At 39.7% G+C, this 19,651-nt stretch overlaps 1 protein-coding gene across 3 annotated transcripts in view; it reads right to left on the bottom strand.

The window, feature by feature from the left end:
- LOC119656755 (leucine-rich repeat extensin-like protein 5) overlaps window positions 1-19,651 on the bottom strand; it is a 106,645-nt gene that overhangs the window by 59,609 nt on the left and 27,385 nt on the right. For 2 of the 3 annotated variants that reach the window (XM_038063335.1, XM_038063345.1), the window contains exon 2: window positions 14,404-14,479. The exons of the other annotated variant lie outside the window; for it this stretch is intronic. The gene's annotated coding sequence lies outside the window, so the exon portion shown is untranslated. The remainder of the gene's footprint in view (window positions 1-14,403; window positions 14,480-19,651) is intronic. 3 annotated transcript variants of the gene reach the window in all.

Here is a 19,651-nt window from a genome sequence, read left to right as displayed (position 1 = left end):
ACCAACCCTCTACAAATTTATAATGTCCATAATTAGTGGAATGGACAATGGGCACCCCGAGACTAATAACATTCTGCATGAGGAGCAGAAGGGCTGCCGAGTCGAGTCAAGAGATTGCAAAGAGCAACTGATTGTCGACTCGGTAGTTGTAGGATAAGAAACTAGAGGCCAGAGAAAGCCAGAAGTTGTTACATCAATTATGCCATGGCTTTCGACAGTGTCCCTCACACCTGACTAATCAATGTCCTACATCTGTATCGCATTGATCCGAAGCTAAAAAAGTTTTTGGCAACAGTTTGGAAGGGCGGGATGCCACCTTACCAATGCATTCATCTGAGCATATCAACACGTCAGAACCTGTCCGCATACGAAGAGGCATTTTTCAAGGGGACTTATTGGTTTTCTATGGAATCTATTATGGCTTCTGAATGGCATGGTTTTGCAACTAAATATGGTCTACGTTCTAAGTACTAGCTGACACATTTGATGTATCTAGAGGAAATCAAGTTGAATGCTGGTGCAAATGACTGCATTAAGTAAATACGTTCAGGATTCTCATTTGGTTGAATTTCTAAATGAATTTCTCTCCAGGGTCACTCATTCGGGATCAAACCACGTCTACTTTTCTTTTAAACTGTCAGCTCTGTTCATTTTTCCTTCATTGATCTAGAATAGATTCGGCGAGTATAGTTACCAATTTTTTTAGGGTCGACTGTGTCGAGAGGGCAGCTATCAGTTGTACTCACGATAGTAAGTCATATTCAATCGGAGTCGTGGCACTGTATCACCTTTACAAACGTTTCACGACCAGGAAATACTGTTACCGCTGGCTGCCCTTCAAGTTGTTTACCGAGAAAGCGGGTTCTTGTTGAAATCGTTCCAAGCACTCGCGATAATTTCCCAAAATGCACAACCAAATACTCGCACTTACTTGTATGCAATTCCATTCATGTGTAGTTCTACTAACTTTCGCAGTTTGCCAGCGCTATCTGCCAGGAAAAACCAATTGCTATTCCCACAGACCTTAAATTTACTCTGCGATAGTTGAGGGGGTACAGCATCAGCCTCTCATTCTTAATTTTTCAGCGATAATTTTAGGCTACATTTTTGCTGCTTGCAAAACCATCACCACCACCACTAACCACGCGCATTTGCAGATTTAGAATATAAGCCAACTACTTCGGAGTTAACTATGGTCTTATACGGATTGTTTTGTAATTTGGCGAACTGGAGGACAATGCCCCTTAGGCGGAGAGATGACCTCAGGCTTTAGTACTTTATCCATCCTAGCATCATTGGGTAGGCATATATGAGTATGTACAATACATGTTGGTTTTCCAATATTGTTCTACGCCAAACTTTTGTTTACGGGCAGCTAGTCACGTCGAATATAGTATAGTGATTTAACTCCTGGAAATTTAATTGAATTTTTGTACAGTCATGAACACGTCTACCAATGTCACTGCATAATTAAGATAAGCTGGGAAAGTTTTATTTGTGACACATATTCTGCGGAGAATGCAACTCACTACTTCCCTTATCATTGTAGTATTATTTGCTTGCTTAGTCCCATTTTTGAAGTACATTCATTAGAATGATGCCGCGGTGATAACACATTGTAAACTGTATTATACTCCAGACGAAAAGCTTATACATTTATTTCATTAGTAACTTATCGGTACAAAAAACATAAATAAGTACAAAATACAAAAATAAATACAAATTTATCAGTACAAAGTACCAAAGGAAGATTATGAAGCCGAACAAATTTTGCTAGCAGATTGATTCGGCTTTTTAGAAAAGATAGTATCGTGTCAAAATTGGTGGCCGCGCGGTCGCTTCGGGCTAGAGCTTCTTTTCATCATCATCACCATCATCAACGGCGCAACAACCGGTATCCGGTCTAGGCCTGCCTTAATAAGGAACTCCAGACATCCCGGTTTTGCGCCGAGGTCCACCAATTCGATATCCCTAAAAGCTGTCTGCCGTCCTGACCTACGCCATCGCTTCATCCTAGGCAGGGTCTGCCTCGTCTTCTTTTTCTACCATAGATATTGCCCTTATAGACTTTCCGGGTCGGATCAGCCTCATCCATACGGATTAAGTGACCCGCCCACCGTAACCTATTGAGCCGGATTTTATCCATAACCGGACGGTCATGGTATCGCTAATAGATTTCGTCATTGTGTAGGCTATGGAATCGTCCATCCTCATGTAGGGGAACAAAAATTCTTCGGATGATTCTTTTCTCGAACGCGGCCAAGAGTTCGCAATTTTTCTTGCTAAGAACCCAAGTTTCCGAAGAATACATGAGAACTGGCAAGATCATTGGCTTGTACAGTAAGATCTTTGACCCTATGGTGAGACGTTTCGAGCGAAACAGTCTTTGTAAGCTGAAATAGGCTCTGTTGGCTGACAACAACCGTGCGCGGATTTCATCATCGTAGCTTCTTTTCACCTCCCTAAACTGACTGAAGAGAATTTTGAAATTGCTTCATCCTCAGAGAGCAGGGGTAGCAAAAGGGCGTGAGAAAGTGTCATTTTGCCTTTCGATGCTCTAAAAGATTTTTTTCTGACATCAGCATAGTTTGTAAACTTGAGTTCGTGATTGATCTAGGCAATGACAATTTCATCAATATCAACGGGGAACAAGGAATAGATTTTTTCCCTCTTTTCATTCTCTATCTATGACGCCCAAGTCCGGTGTCGCTACTTGACCTCGCGATGCGTCCATGCTCATCGATTTGTCAAACAGGCTTGTGTGTCTGGCTTTTCCTTTGAGTTTTCCTATCTACCCACTTTGAGTTTAATTCGCCATCTGCTGACCTTTCTTGTTGAACCTAAGATCCTCTTGAGGAAGAATTCATTACCTATTCTTCGGATTATTTATCGAACATGTATTGCCATTGTCACCCAGCATCCATTGTAAGAAAGTTTCAGTGGGAGTTGAAACAAACCCTTTATAAAAAATATTGCTGGAGTTAGGAGTTGCTAACTAATTTGATTAACATTGTCAGAGAGGAAGATGAAAGACTAAGTCAGACCGATAACTAGGAGAGTGTTACTCCTAGACTTTCCAATGTGCTATTGGAATTTGTTCCTAAAAGCTGATATCAACACATAGTTGAAGTGAAACAAATTAAATTCCGCAACTTCGAATGGGTTAGACAATTGCATGATAGTTGGACATTGCAATATAAACTCATCTGAGGAATGTTGTGGTGTACGATCAAACGACAAAAAAAGCAGATTGCTTCTACGTAGTTGAAATTGGCGAAAACGACTGTTGAATCGAAAGAAATGGAACATAACTCCCAGCTCGTCACGAGTCAATGAGGAGGGATTAACATTTTTATATATTGGTTGGGGAAAAAGTAATATCGTATTTGTGATCGAATTTTAACGTTTTATTTAACATACTTAGAATTATCCGATTTAAGTCATTTTGTTCGCAAACTTGTTGCCATTTAGAAGGCAACTCCACTATTCCCCTCTTATAAACCCGCCCCTCCTTATTTGCAAAAAACTCAGACAGCCAGTTTTCGCAAGCCTGAGTGAATAAACGAACCATCTAACGTTGGTGCTTTTCCTAACAAAATGGTTTTCTTAATGCATTTGAAAAATATTAACACTAAAATAACGCAAAACTTAAATTAACTCTACCAAAAACGGTCCGGATAGCTGAGTGGTTAGAGCACAAAGTTGTCGTACGGAAGGTCGCGGTTCAAATCTCATTGATGTCAGTGGGATTTGTATTCTGATTTGACGTCGGATACCAGCCGACTCAGTTGTGAATGAGTACCTGAGTCAAATTAGGGTAATAATCTCGGGCGAGCGCAATGCTGACCACATTGGCTCCTACAGTCTACTGTAGAACACACCTGAAGGTCCTGATCTAATATAGATTGTTGGGCCAACGATTATTATTTATTATTAAAGACGATCCCATGCCCGTTTCAGAAAAGAGGAGGAAGAGTCACTATAATCTGAATGGCTATGTAATATCCAGGCGCCTTTAGTGAGCCTTTACCCCTCTGAGAAAGTGACTCCCGACTAAAGTGATAGAAATATGTGGGCTAGAAACCTGCGGATTTTGAAACTTCCGTGCTACAGAAACTTTTTCCATGCATCGGAAAAGAAGGATGGACCTGTTAGTTATAACCTTGAAGGACACGAACTGTTTTTCGGAATGTGTATATGCTGCTCGACCACGGTATCCAGAATTCCCAGATTGCTCGCTTTTCCAATTGTCATTATAGGCTGGATATTTTGGGGCGGCGAGCCTTACTCTTTTTCGTGTGGCAATGCGCTATTGCACTCTGCAGAACGTGATGGAAGCAGGCGTGAATTCGGGATGCTTAGGGTCATCCGGTTTCGGAACATTTCAATAGCACAGTGTTACGCATCAACGGGGATTCTGAGGCAGAGGAGAAGGAGGCTTCCTATGAGAAATTGAATACAATCCATAAGAGGCTCCCTAAAGTGACATTATGATCGTGATGAGTAATCTGAATACGAAGGTGGGCTCTACTCACACCTTGCTCGGGCATGTGAGGGGGTCACAGTGTTTTTGTTCGCATTAACAGGCCAGCTTTGAAGGCTGAGCACTTTGCAGATCTCGGAAGCATCGTTTCTACCGACGGTAGCACCGAACTTAATTTGGCATTAACAGCGATAGATAAGCATTTGCGGCTTTGTTTAAAATCTGGAAATAAAGTTATCTCAGATTGTCATATTCTGAGTAGCACATGGGGAGTGATTGCTGCTTTTACTCAAAAACTTCAAACCTTCGTCAACATTTCTGTATGAATTTGCGAACGAGTTGAGAATGCACCATTGATGATGGGCTGCCCCAGTACCTAGCTGCGATCTACGTTATCCAATCAATTGCTACACGCTCATCCGTTCATTCGTCCCTACAAACGGGCAGGAAGAAAATGAAATCACGATGAAATTCGCGCTAATCTAATCTACGCTTTTGTGATCAGAGGCGAAGTATTGGGGGCAGCCAGGCCCAGCGTCACGCTATAAGTCTCCGTTTCCCAGCGAATACTCACTAACCAACGTTTTTCTCTAGAAAATGAAGAAAAGACATCTCTTCAATCAGCATGAATGAATGATATCAGAAGGGAGAAAGAGCGAATATCGGCGACGACCATGTAAAGCACCTCGCTAAAATCTTCTGTTTCCAACCTAACATGCGTTAACTCCAATTTGTCAACCTGACACGGAGGTAAAATATTTCACTTTTATTAAAATGGGTCAAATGCATTTTTCTCGGAAAAGGTTGTAGCAATTCATACCGAATTTAGTGGAAAGGTGGGCATAATTCTACATTGAATTTAAGGGGGGTCCCATACATGCAAATGACGGTGTAAATTTTTTTTTCATGAAATATAGTCATGTGGGGTATCAAAGGAAAAGTCTCGATTAGTATTTCCCGAAACCGGTCTTAGTTTTGAGTGCGGGGAGTCGAAAGTGATCATTAATCATCAGGATCATTTAACGGACCCATTCTCAGAAACTACCCAACCGAAAAATCTAAAAAAATTCAAGAGGTTGTTAGATGACGCCTAGGCCTCGAAATACCATCCATACTGATTTATATTTAAATTAAGTTAATAGTAGCATATCACTATAATTTTTAGTAATTGGCTGCAAAACCCTTCTTGAACTCATTCTAGCACTACGAACGATTCTGTAACAATGTAGGCTATAACATAGACTATAACATGATTTCATCAAGTTTGGGGGAAATCGCACTATTACCAACAAAGTTGTAATAGCTCAAAGTTGACGCTTCTTTGCAAATTCAATACTAAATGTGAATATTCTCACAGAATATATGCATATATTACGTGCTACGCACTAATGGGACAAATGCATACTCAAATGACTTTATAAAAGAAATACACAAAACCTTTCGTACCTGAAGCGTCTAGATTCCAGTTTCCCGACTTGTTTACTTTTCTTCCCTGCTTAGATTTGAAAAAGTAACCAGGTACAAAGTATTAAGGACGGCCGGAGATTGGAGTTCGATGCAGTAATCTGTTTCCAACCAAATGCTCGTAAACCATTAGCTTCTTTCTCGTCACATTCGAGACGGGGATCAATAACTGCGCGTCGAAATATAGAAAGAATCGTTATTCACATAAAGGCAAAAAGATACAACTACGGCCTAGGAACACTTGCTTCTGGGGAAAAGGCACGAAACCTAAAACTTGAAAGATGAAGTCAAGTGTAAGTGGAGTCTAGCCGGGAACAATTTTGAGAAACTATTGTATCTATATCTGAAACATCAAAACGAAGTTGGGAGCCAGAATTCAGGAAATTGGAACCTAGGAAATACATAGGAAACATTAGGATCCAGGTTAAGCAGCATTTGTAATGATGAAATGGTGATCAAAGACCATCCTAAGTGGTCGCAGCCGACCAAAAGGCAGGAGTTTAAACTTAAAAAGACCGTGAAGGTCCGCCCGTAAATATTGAAACTCCATCGTGTTTGCTTACCTTTATGCTAGCCAGGCTCGGGAATGTGTTGGTGGTCCTTTCAATACATAGACCGTACCCATCGAATTTTGGTTTTGGTGCCAACCCACGCATCGGTAAAGGACACGTGAAGTTTTATATAATGACACGCAAGAGAACAAAGTGTTAAAAGCACCTGCCTACATTCTCGAGCCTGGCTAGCATAGAGGGAAGCAAGCACGTGCCGATGAAATACTTCGATGGATTTTCGGGCGGACCTTCCCCGTCAATTTCGCCATCTGTTTAGATATTTTATTCAGAAGGCGGTAATTTTAGTTGGCAGGTCACACATTAAAGAAGGACCTCATTGCTGACTAGTCCATATAATTGAATGCACTATCCGGAGATAGTCGACCCATTGCTTCGGAAACATATTACGCTGAACGGTGGAGGCAGGGTGCATGCTTCTCGGAAGTTCAAAGTTCAGTAGTTGGAGTAGATTTAATTAAACTGTCTGCAACGCGTGTAGCGGGAGGAAGGGAGGGGGTTGCCCCCTATACTCCATTTAGGGGTGAATGCCAGCCATATATGTAGACCTTAGAGAGTCACTAAAAAGGATGCAAATGACACCAGTATTTGGGTCGTGAATTTGATTAAAGCTAATAAAAGAATTGTTCCAGAAATCGCAGTGATTTCGAAAATAAGAGATAAAATTCCATGCTGAGCGAAGGTGAAGATTGGCGAAAAGGTTGTTGAAGTGGTGAAGGACAATATCAAATTGACCTCGTAATCGACTTGATTTATATGGAAATCAATTGGGAAAAACGAAATTGGACATACTTTATGAATCGTAGTAGATTGTGAATCTGTTCCTTGTATATTTTTCCGGATTGTTACTTTCTTAGTGTTATCTAAAACTAACATCTGGGTAAAGCAAGTCCATTTCCAAGCCCGCCTCTGACAATTATCTTAATTAAGCCAGGAGAAAACTTTGTAGGCGAAACCCTTGTCTGAAATAGAGTCATTTACATGTGCAATTCAGTGTAATATAGGGGGCGTTCCAAAAGCATCGGGACGAATTTGTAGAGAAGAGGCTTGGCCACAGCGAACTCTGAGCCGCTAGAGTGAATGGACCGTGCTATGAGTGAATGCGTGGTTTGATCTCGCATAGAAGGCTCTGAAACTTCGCTCGTTTTTCGATTTAGTTTTGTGTGAAATGAAGGAGACAGAGCGTCAGAGCTTTAGTTGACACACTGATCAACATCCAAAGCCGAGAACGATTCACCTGAGCAGACCAATCCTCAAAGTATACTCAGGGAGTGGTTCACAAGGATAGATGCGACTGTTATTGGTCAGTTTAACGAGGGAGTGCATTCACTATTGGAAGGATTAGGTCCGTCTAGGCCATCTGGAGATCGGCGAAGATTGGATTCTTGATCACAGCATTGTGTCAAGTCACACGTCGCTCGTTGGCGCGAGGTTTCGGTCAGAAACAAGATTGCAAGTGGTTGCCTAGAGAGGTTTGCCTTGCCATTGGTTCCGAAAATGTTAATTCAAAAATCCAAAATGCGTATGGATTATAATTTTTTAAGGAGAGAGTGAGAGGGTCCTCCATCAAGTATGTCGATTTTTAGGAGCGACCTAATTCTTCCTTTTACTGCTTACTGCTACGAATAATCCCTCAATATATTCTTTCAGTTGTTCATTTAAAGAAAGATGTACATTCAAGTGAATACTCAGAGCTAAACAATACAATAAATGTTTGAAGTTGAGAATAAATAACATTTTTACGTGTCCTGAATTTTCATCAAGTGAAATGGCCAGCAATATTTTCACTATGAATACCATAACACTGCAGGTTCGACGCAATCTTATCTTTCCAAGAAATTCAGAAACAATTATGTATTCAATGCTGGTTATTGGAATCACTTTTGATGCATGATTTATGCGTTTAGATTAGAAAACTAATAGTAGCAACTTCATAGGTGGTAAGTACTCCCAATTGATCGAGGTGAAGTGTATTGAACGTGAAAGTATGTATGCATTGCTGATGGGGCGGCATTTTATGTAAAATATGTTATGTAGATGTAAAGCTTTTAGGATGCCGCTGTTTTTGGAGGTAATTATTTCTAAAGTATGCTTGAAAATCATGTATTTGAAATTCCAAATAGATCTTAGACTATGTCAACCAGTTGGTTATTAGTAGACTAACACTTGACAATTTTTTTTCTGGTTCTACTTTCATATCAAAACAGTGAAGTTTATTTTAAGTTATCAGCACAAAGTTTAATTACGAGTTTATTGTACACACGCAGCATAAAAAACATGTTTACGACATTTTTATTACAATCAGATTGAGACTATGATTGTTTCCTAATCAATGATAGTTTCTTATCATCTGTAAAATAACATATCAACTATGAAATGGCCTTGACTTTAAAAAGGAGAGATGCTAATCTACACTATGCTTACCTTATGATAAAAACATGATTGATTGCGGAGGTGTTGGAAAATGATAAGGTTATTGACAATGGAAGCCCATTCACGACATTTTTTTTGAGTTCCATAATAAAAAAAATTCAGAAATAAATATTTTCACTTTTCATGCGACTTGATTTGCTGAGAGAAAAGTAAATTTAGGGAAGGTTGGTGATTTACTTTCTTTTTCAAATTCCAATTCCAATCCAAAAACCAATTTCTTTTTCAAATTGGAAGGCTATTTGCAATTCAATATGTACTACATCCAGGTAGTGAGTGTCGAAAACTTGCTTGGTTTTAACACAAAGTCTTTCGAGGTACGTCTGCCAAGATTCACACTCTTCACACAAGAAGTTGCGAGAATATGCGATAGTATAGTTCCTGGAAGGGGACTGCTCTCCAGATGGGCGATCCAACTGCGAACGAGAAGAATTGCGGGATAATCGATAGCAACGAAATCCCAGTTTTGGGTAGCATTCCTAGGCTTTAAAGTTGACAGCGAAGACTAGACTCTATTCGCGAAAACCTTTTATGAATATCTAAAAGAACGAACGTCCTGAAACTAGTAATATTCGTACTACTACCTAAACTTAATAACTAGCCGCACACGTTGCATAATATTACCTTGCCTATCAGCTAGACACAGTGAGGAAGATGCTAGAAAAGTTCATTTATAGTACAATAGGCTGGTTTCTTCGGGCGTCAGTATGGATGCCAATGGTGATATTCCAGTGTCCCCTAATTTGCAATCAGTTAAAGATGCGGTAGTTGCAATGGGCGGTTTAGGGTACCTGGTGTAGCATGGAGGGAAACTTTTGAAGTAGAAGAGAATTTTGGCAAGGCCTGCTAACAAATATTTGGGGGTTAAGTTTGACGCCAAGTAGAGCTTCAATAGACACATAGAAAGTCAGTAGTAAGGCGACCAACGTGCTATGCAATTTGCAAAAGTATTTCCGAATATTGGTCGGCCGAAACAAAGTGGAAAATTCCTAAAAATTTAAGTAGTGCGACATGTATTGCGGTTGTCCACATAGGTATAAACGCCCAAAAGTTCAATGCATGGCTCCTACATGGAGATTTACGATTCCGTAGCCTATAAAACAACGACTGAGCGATATAATGATCGGCATGTCTGGAGTTCTTTGGTAAAGCAGGCTTAGACGGGATGCCGGATGTTACGCCGATGAGTTTGCTTTACCACCTATGCTTATGAAAGCTTGCAGCGTTTTTAGAACAATAAGAAAAAGCAGTGTTGATGTAGGAGGTATGATTGTCATCGATCTACTTGCGTCGGTTCGGTAGGAGAAAGCTGATGGTTAGAGAGACCGGGGGCACATACATTTATCCTAATATTAACCAGGGAATGGACTGACTGGAGTTACGAGGAAACAAACTTTTTTAATCACCTACAGAACACAAAAATTTCTGCACACAACAACTACACTGTTTTGAATAGAAGGGTTTTTGAACTTTCTGTGATTCATGGTATCCCGGAGGACCCAGAATACGTGCAATGCCATTTTCAGAATATGTACATGTTTCTGAAAAACCGGCTACCTTTACACCTACCACCGGCTACCTTTTAGTTACAAAATATAGTTCAGTTTTCGACAGACAAAGATCGAGGGGGATAGGAAATAGAAGAAGGGGGAAATAGAAGAGCAAGGTTGTAAGTGACCTAAAATTAAAAATTGTATATTAAATTTTTTGTTGAGGATTTTTTTTCAAGCCATTGTAGTACGGTGTTGTCTCAGTCTACGTTTTGCAGTTTTCCCAGATTTCAGATTTTTCTTTAATTTCTTCAATTTAAGTGATCCTTTTATGACCCCTTTCGTTTCCCAACCGACTTCAACACTAAGATCTGATTCGGAAACTACTTTCATTTGATAACCACATTCCTGGTAAAAAAAGATTTACACCTCGCTTTTCTTAAATTCAATGTAGAATGATCTAATTCGCTGCATGCGTGGGCGTTTACAATTGCCACCTTTTCACCAAATTTCATGTCAATAGGTGTAACGGCTTTTGAAAAAAATGCATGTTTTCAACAAAATCTTAAAAACAGATCGTAGTATTCGTGATTTTTTATGAAAATAATCGTCTAAATGAGACGGTAATGCAAAGGTTAGTGAGAAGATTTGAAAAAATAGTTTTTACCGATAATAGAACAAAGTCTAACAGCCTTTGAGCCCTGTGAGTTAGGCCATAAGAATTCATGCAAAGCCTTCTCTCCTTGTCATAATAGGCGGATTAAACAGATAGAAGCTGGTGGTGTAGTAACCTGCAAGTTGCGAAGCTGTACTACAATCGAACCGTCAGCAACGCCTTCAACAGGAATTCATTTCATGGCTACGACCATCGCCTATCGATTGGTGCACGCTTCTCGACAATGGAATCGAATTTCCCCAGTATCCTCGCTTTCTTTAACTCGAGCGAGAATTCCAACGATATAAGCTGGACAGCAGAACGCAATGATTTCAGAAGTGCAGGCTCCATCACAAAAGTATTTGCATGTGGTCGCAAATCTTTTGATGGTCCTGTGAAGGACGTTAATGATCGGCTCTTCATCTACGATGACGAGCAACCACGGTTCTTTGGTGTTTTACATCCGGTGCAATTTCTCCTCTTGTGGATGAAATGGCTTGTCACCGCTACATGCGAATACGGACTGTTCCTCAAAGCAGAAGAGAAATCATCTCGGCCATCAATGCATTCAAGCTGAATGAAGCCGCTTAGCTTGACATTCTCTCTGCATAGTTATTTATGGCTACACCTGCAGCTTCTGCAGATTTTCTGCTTCAATTTGTATGAAAATTGAAGACCGCATCAAAGAATATCTCGAAAGCTTGATCGACAGAGAGCAGGCTGGTTTCTACTCCGGATTCTCCTGCGGTGACTACATTAACTCCCTGTGAATTGTATGGACGCCTTCGGACCGGGAATGTATCTGGCGTACTTTACGTAGGAGCGATATTCCGGAAAAACTATCAGAGCCATATATGATGGCGCGAAATGCGATTTGCTACATCGAGGTAAAATCTCAGAGGAAATTGAGCTCTAAAACGGAATCCGCCATGGTTACGTCTTGTCACCAATATTATTTCTTCTTTTAATCGGACATATTCTTCATGCTGCCTTGGAGGAGTTCAATGGATAATGATACCTTGACTGAAAGACCTCCACTACGATGATAATATCTGTTTGATCTCACACCGAACTGTGGATCCTAGCCAAATGGCTCTCTGAAGAGTGCCAAGTAGAGTTGGACTGAAGATAAACATCAACAAAACATTCGTGAACTCCTGTTTGCATCGTGTCGTTGGAGTATGTTTCACATGAAAAACGCGGTCGATGTACAGGCCGGTTATTCGAACGGGATGTGGTGGGAAGGCAGAAGTAGCAATGGATAGGTCACATATTGATGAGGGGCACCAATTGTATTGCTGGCTACGCCATGCAGTGGGACCCATTCTCCTAAGATTACCAACGAATGGGTCGCCTCAAAAGTACTTGGCGCAGAACAGTGGAGAAGGAGTGCGGGCATCTCGGGTAGTCTGGGGGGAAGCTGAAACGAATTTCACTAAACACAAATTAGGTATTCATCCATCAACTGATTGGGGTATTTTACATAAGTATTTGGATTTGTATCCTTATAAATTCAATTAATATAAAGAATGACGCAAGTGGATTATTATCAACATAGGGCTTTTATCAATTGCTCGTTAAAGCATCCGAATTTGCGGATAAGACAATTAGGGGATAATTTCATTAAAATGAGTGCATCCATAAAAAAATTTAGCTTCCTGTGATTTATGGGTTGGCGAAGTCCTTGGCTAATTTTTCTTGGTAGCTTCAAATGAAGGAGCTACTACTATTAATCAAGAGGACTACAGGCGGGGTTTATAGATTCTTTATAGCTTCAATTTGATGAACCAGATGCAGCCAATCTCTATTCTCAACCGGATGAAGCGACAAGCCATGCAATTTGCGAAAGGATTGCGCGATTGTAATCTTTAAGTTTTTTTGAAGAGTAAAGTCTGATGAAAAATTTGGAATGAGGTTAATGCATTGAATGCGCTAATGTGAAAGCTAGTAATGGAAAATTGTGATGTTCTTATGAAAGCTTGTACACGTGCTGGCGGTGGCCAGCTAAAGCATGCTATTTTTCACATATTGTAATCATCCATACTTTTATCAAAATAAAGAAACTCACGTTTTATTTAAAAAAAGAAAACATCGCAATTTCGTAAGATCCCATATAATTGAGCTTTGTCGGACATCCACCGCATAACAATCGATACGGCTATATATGCGGATGTATATCGAGTATAATTCTACTTTACAAAATCCTAAATATTTCAAAATTTAGATTTCAGATAATATTATCAGAAAAAAATAAAAAATAAAAGAAAATAAAATGGAGGTAATAGAAAATAAGTAAGTTCTAGAAGCAAAAATGAATAGATCAAAGCCTAAATTTTCTTATCATTTTCCCCTATTTCGGAAAAGCTTATGGTTTCTATATACAGTCTGTATATGCATATGTCATTGTGTACTACCAATTTCTGAATTATAGGATCCTGCCCTGTAATGTGCTTCTGATTAGTGCAGCCTATTCAGGTTGATAGGTATATTCAATCATACCTAGGAATGAATGCTTCACAAGGATAATGGACCTTGTAACACTTTCTTGGCGAAAAGAGAGACGCAATTTCCTTTTCATGAGAAGATAAATATAATATAAAATAAATATGGTCAATTAAGTCATACAAAAATATTGTTGATGTATTACTTCCAAAACCTTGTTTTCTGTTTGCGCCATAAAATCTTAATTTATTGATCATATCTGTATGTCTGTCGCCCATATTCAATTCGACACTAAAAATATGGCTAGGCGACCAGAAAATATTGTTTGTACGGCTTGATTATCCACAAATCCAATGAAATTATATCCGTTAGATAGTATTATATAATACATATAACATAGGCATGTAAACTACATACAACAAAGCTGATGTGGATAATCTCAGATGGATTGACCAAATATTTGCTTTTCGAATAACATAATTCACACCTAGCAGCTTTGGTCGGCTCGTATGCGTTCCTACGCGATTTTACCACATTCACCGAATGGAGGCCAACAGAGAAAAATTATTTTTTAAGCTTTTTGATGTCTATTGGGTTCAATGTCGATATTGAATCAGCGTCCAAAAATGCGAAAACTGTAAGTTGTAGTATGTAGAATTGGAGAAGGTATGATGGGGTGTTCGTATTCAGACTATGAATCTGACGTCCTACTCCATATGTGCTAGTTGATGATTTTATCCCACAAATTAACTGACGATAAAATTGTAGCAGCATTCTAGAGGTACATTTAAGCGGGAAACGAAAAAAAAAAATCCACAAGACTCATACATCACTGTATGAAAATGTTTGTCAGTATGAATTTGTACTCACGATTCTTTTCGCAGTTATTTTTCGAGATAAATTTCTTACTAAAAAGTAAATAATCCGGGATATGTACAAATCGTACCTGAAAAAATAAAGAAAAACATTTACAATATTGCATAATAACCCTACCAGAGATATATATTTGTATCTGATAAAATAGTCTTTCTCAAATTCAAGTTTAAGAAAACCATAGAATAGTAAGACCATGTATTTGAATTCGTACGTGTATTTGTTGTATTCTAGCATATGTGCCACTACTGTGTATTCTCTGAACTTCTAGCAGTACAAGTATACGCAATTGGAAACATCGTGTTTGCAGCTAGTAAAGTGTCAAAGTGGTCCATGAAAGCTTGCACTGAAGAGCGTTCCCGAAATACTGGTAGTTATTTGAAAAACAAAAAAAAAACCCTTTACCAGTCACGAAAACGGTGCTGACAATCATAAGCATATGTATCTTTACATTTTACCGGTAAAATGCTGTTTTATTGAATACTACTTATGCATTTTTACAACGGACCAGCATTTTTAATTTTTGCCTGATATACCTATACCAGGCATCAAAAGTTGCGACAAATTTCTTAGTTCCAACTTTTTCGAGTCGACGTATTACGTGTAACTACCACTTTTCGACTCATTCTCCTTTCAAAGTTGTTAATGAAAAATATGGCTTTTGTTTTCCGGTTTTCATATAATTTTTGGATTTTCCGCGCTTTGTTCCGACTTTTCCAATGGAATAATTTTTATAACATTGTTCACAGGGTTTCCTCACTACTTACTATATCCCATTTTTCTTTTCGCAAGGTTACTTGTTCGGATTTTTGGCCCCTTTTTGTTCATTTTACACACATTGCGTCGTTACTCTGAATACCGGCCATAGTAAATTTGGCTTCTTTTCATTGGGTTCGGTTTCTTAAGGGATGTACAAGCAGGGTGTTCAAAGTTTCTTATAAGAAGTTGATGCTAAAAGTTTTCTATCAATCATCCCGGTTTTTAGTGTTTTGTTCTGTTTTTTTAAGTTGTTTACACAAAACCTTATTAAAATCGATTAATGTCTGCCTGTCTGTCATACCTGCTTTACTTAAAAACGGCTGAACCGATTGTGACGAAATTGGTGAGAACGTGTGGTCTGTGAATCCCTTTACATACAACAAATGGCGCCATTTAGCGTTGGGTTTGAAGGGGGCTGTATGCGAAAGAGAGGTATAACATTTTTTTTCATGGAATATGATCGTATGGGGTATCAAATAAAAGGGCTAGATGTTTGGGTGCCACACGAGTTGACGCAAAAAAATCTCTTGGACCACTGCTGAAACGGAATTCGGAATTCGACCCATTTTTGAAGCGGATGGTGACTGATGATGAAAACTGGATCACGTACGACAACCTCAACCGAAAAAAATCGTGGTCGAAACGCGGTGAGCTGACCCAAACCATCGCTAAGCCCGGATTGACGGCCAGGAAGGTTTTGCTGTGTGTTTGGTGGGATTGGAAGAGAATCATCCACTATGAACTGCTTAACTATGGCCAGACACTCAATTCGGTCCTCTACTGTGAGCAACTCGACCGTTTGAAGCAAGCGGTTGACCAGAAGCGGCCAGAATTGGTCAATAGGAATGGTGTTGTGTTCCACCAAAAGAACGCTCGCCTCAAACATTTTTGATGACGCGTCAAAAGCTACAGGAGCTCGGATGGGATGTCCTATCGCACCCACCGTATAGTCCGGACATGGCACCAAGTAATTACCATTTCTTCCGGTCCATGCAAAACGCTCTTGGTGCTACTAAGTTGGCCTCAAAAGAGACTTGCGAAAACTGGCTGTCTGAGTTTTTGCAAATAAGGAGGGGGGTTTATAAGGGGGGGATGATGAAGTTGCCTTCTAAATGGCAACAAGTTTGCGAACAAAACGGCGCATACTTGACTTAAATGGGATAATTGTTGATATGTTAAATTAAGCGTCAAATTTCGATCACAAATACGACATTTCTTTTCCCTCAACCCAATATAATAAATCATGGGCTTAAACTTTGCACTCCAATAACCAAGTCCGCCGAAGGAACAGATTTTATTTAAAATCGGACAAAGGAAATGCGGCCGGAATAGTGAGACGGAGTACGACACGGCCATGTTCGAAAAACTTCAGAGGGGGGGATACTTTGAACTGAGGAAAGACCCTTTTGCCATTCCATTAAACAGGTACAAAAAGTAATAAACGAATGCCGCCACATTATTGAGAATCCAGCCAAACTTCGGACGCCTAACCCCGTATGGCCAAGGTAACGAATTCCGGAAACCCGAATAACAGTCGCAAACTCGCCCACACAAACTACCGCCAAGTGGCTATTAAATAAGTTTAAGGAACTACTGGGACTACTCGCTGGAAAAGCCATCAGGAATAGAGAGGACCTCATCAGAAAACTAAAAGATGTGGAATTTTCGACATCGGATGAACGACTAGTGTCATTCGATGTGGAGGCCTTATTTACAAGCATCCCAGTGAAGAGGCACTTTTGTATCTGGAGGAGTGGCTACTGAGTAAAAATCCTGTAATGCTCATGAACCTTGCGAGGGTATGCATGACGGAGAGTTACCTGAAACTTAGAGCTAAGTTCTACAAAATAACCAAAGGGGTGGCAGTGAGGAACTCCCTTTCACCCTTTTTGAGTGACGTATTCATTGATTGAGAATGATCTACTTTTAAGTGTGCAAATGACACGTAGCTCAATCAGAGGATATTCACATACCGAGCAGGACCAAAGAAGACTCCGTCAGGATCAAAGAAAATCATGGTTTCGGACAGTCGTCAACGCTAATGTATATACAGTTTGGGAACTTCAATGACCCTACCAATTCAGAACAAGAAGCTTAAGATTCAATTTGTTTCTGATGGTTAAGAAAATAATATTTAATTTGAATGACTGACTGAACTTGTTAGCACTGATGAAGGAAACAAGTGGTTCTCGAAATATCGGTATTTGCAAACTTAAGAAATATCACTAGCGAATAAAAAAAAGGAAGTCATAATTTTTTCAAATATTGTACTGGATGCTTTGCTGTATGAAATCCTCTTATGGGCGCCTCCGGATCCCTTTGTCAACTATTAGCGTCGTGCTCATATAAGCCACCGGTATGGGCATTGCTGCTATCTTTGCTTCCTCTTCTCTGCTCCATACTGGAAAATTTGGTGTAAATCATACTACTACTGTCAAAGCAATAGTATGTTAGGTCAAAATTAGCATTACAGTTTTAAAGTGTGTAATGTGAGATCGTCACCATTAACTGCACATTAAGCGGTAGTCGATGTAGGCATGGCTTGGTAAGAAACTCCAGACATCCGATTTTCCGCTAACTCAACCAATTCAATATCTCTAAAAGCTGTCTGCCATCCTGACCTACGCCACCGCTTCATTTGAGACAGTTACAATCATGTTCTCTTTTATTTTTCTATCACAGACAGATAGTTTTTTTGGGCTGGATCATCCTCACCCACATGGATTAGTTGGCCCAGCAACCACAATCTATTGAGCCGGATTTGATCCACAACCAGACCGTCGTTAAAGACATCATTTGTGCTCTTATAGGAGGCCGTAAATTCTTCGACGGATTCTTCTCTCGAACATAAGTAAGAGTTTACAATTGTTTTTACTAAGAACCCAAGTCTCCGAAGAATACATCTGACATCTAATACAGACTGGTAAGATCGCTGACTTGTACAGTAAGAGATTTGACCTTCTGGATGGCTTCAGTATTCCAGTTTGGAGCGCCATACCAACGAGATAATGATCCGTATCAATATTGGTCCCTCTGTTATGTTCTGACATTCATCAAAGCTGAGATTTGGCAGTGTCAGATTAATATGTGGTCAAATTAGTTGAAAATGGTCCATCTGGGAGACTCATGTTTGGTTGTGTACCTTTTACAGCGCAAACCACGTACTTCAAACAGTCATTTCGTGTAATCCTATTAGTTGAATAGTTTGCTAATTTTATGTATGCCGTGGAAGCGAACGTCTGAACAAGGACTCCTTTCCTAATTGGCTGTTAAAATGGCTAGGTATGATTTTGAAATTATACCTGGGACAGCTCTGTAAGGGCGTGAATGTTTATGGGGTCTATATTTCGAAATTTATAACATCTGGTTACATTTATTTCGATTTTATTTTATTTTATTATTCTTTTCATTTTGATTTTATTTTATTATTCTGCTGTTTATGATGATGTGTTTCGATTTGAGGACACCCTCTTTCTCTCATCCTCTTTGACCCTGCAAAACTCTCTTCATTAAAGGGGCATCTTCCAATAGAATGGCTTGAGGACGACAAAGTAGCGGGACAACCCCAAAAAACCGCGCCTCATGGTTCGTCTGAGGCAGGAGAAATATTGATAGAGAAGCAATCCGTTGTGGATTTTCTCTTTTAATTCCCATTTAACTCGCGTGTTGATTTATTCGTGAGGTGCACACAAGTCCCGTGTTGGTTGTATTTTTTTCAGGATCCGTTCCGGACCCAAGCATTAGTTAAAAGGACGCGTGAATTTTTGTATACTGACACGTGAAGAATCGAAGTGTTCAAAAGACTTCCACACATTCCCAAGCCTGGTTAGCTTTTAAGTGTGCAAGCATGTGTCGACGGAACATTTCGATGAAGTTTCAATATTAGCGGAACTTCACGCTCAATTTTGCTATTTTTAATGTTTTTGGGGTAGTTCTCCCCTCTTGGTGCGGCCACTTAGGATGGTCTTTGCTCATCGCCCAATCTCATATATAATAGTCACTACAACATATAGGGTACCAGTTATCTGCTTAGTAGCCCATGTAAAGGGAGCGTACGTTGTATGCGTGCAAATACGCAAATCTTTTATTTGTTTTCGGTGCTGGGTTCGTTGTTTTAAAATTAATCCAGTTTAAGGCTCCTTTCGTGTCTCCGCAGTAGTAGTTGTAGTGTAGTCTGTCAGTCCTATCTAACTTAAACCTGTGTTGGAAAGTGTTTCATTATGAAAGAACTCTCAGTGATCACTCAATGGAGATAGGGTTTGGTAGTAAAGCTGTTGGTAGGATTCAGTAGGCGTTTCTCAGGTTTTATGCTTTTTTTGTGGATACCAATCCACGTTTCCGCTCTAGGACCTATACTATCCCTTGATAACCGAATAATGTGCATACGAAAAGTAGAATAGCCTAATTGAAAGTAGTGCCCAATTGGGTTTCTGTTTATGGGCCAAACAAACAGAGTAAATAAAGTTCCTTACTAACGAAAACCCCA

This window comes from Hermetia illucens, chromosome 1 (assembly GCF_905115235.1).
Source record: "Hermetia illucens chromosome 1, iHerIll2.2.curated.20191125, whole genome shotgun sequence".
NCBI lineage: Eukaryota > Metazoa > Arthropoda > Insecta > Diptera > Stratiomyidae > Hermetia > Hermetia illucens.
This window is presented reverse-complemented; position numbering and strand designations above follow the sequence as displayed.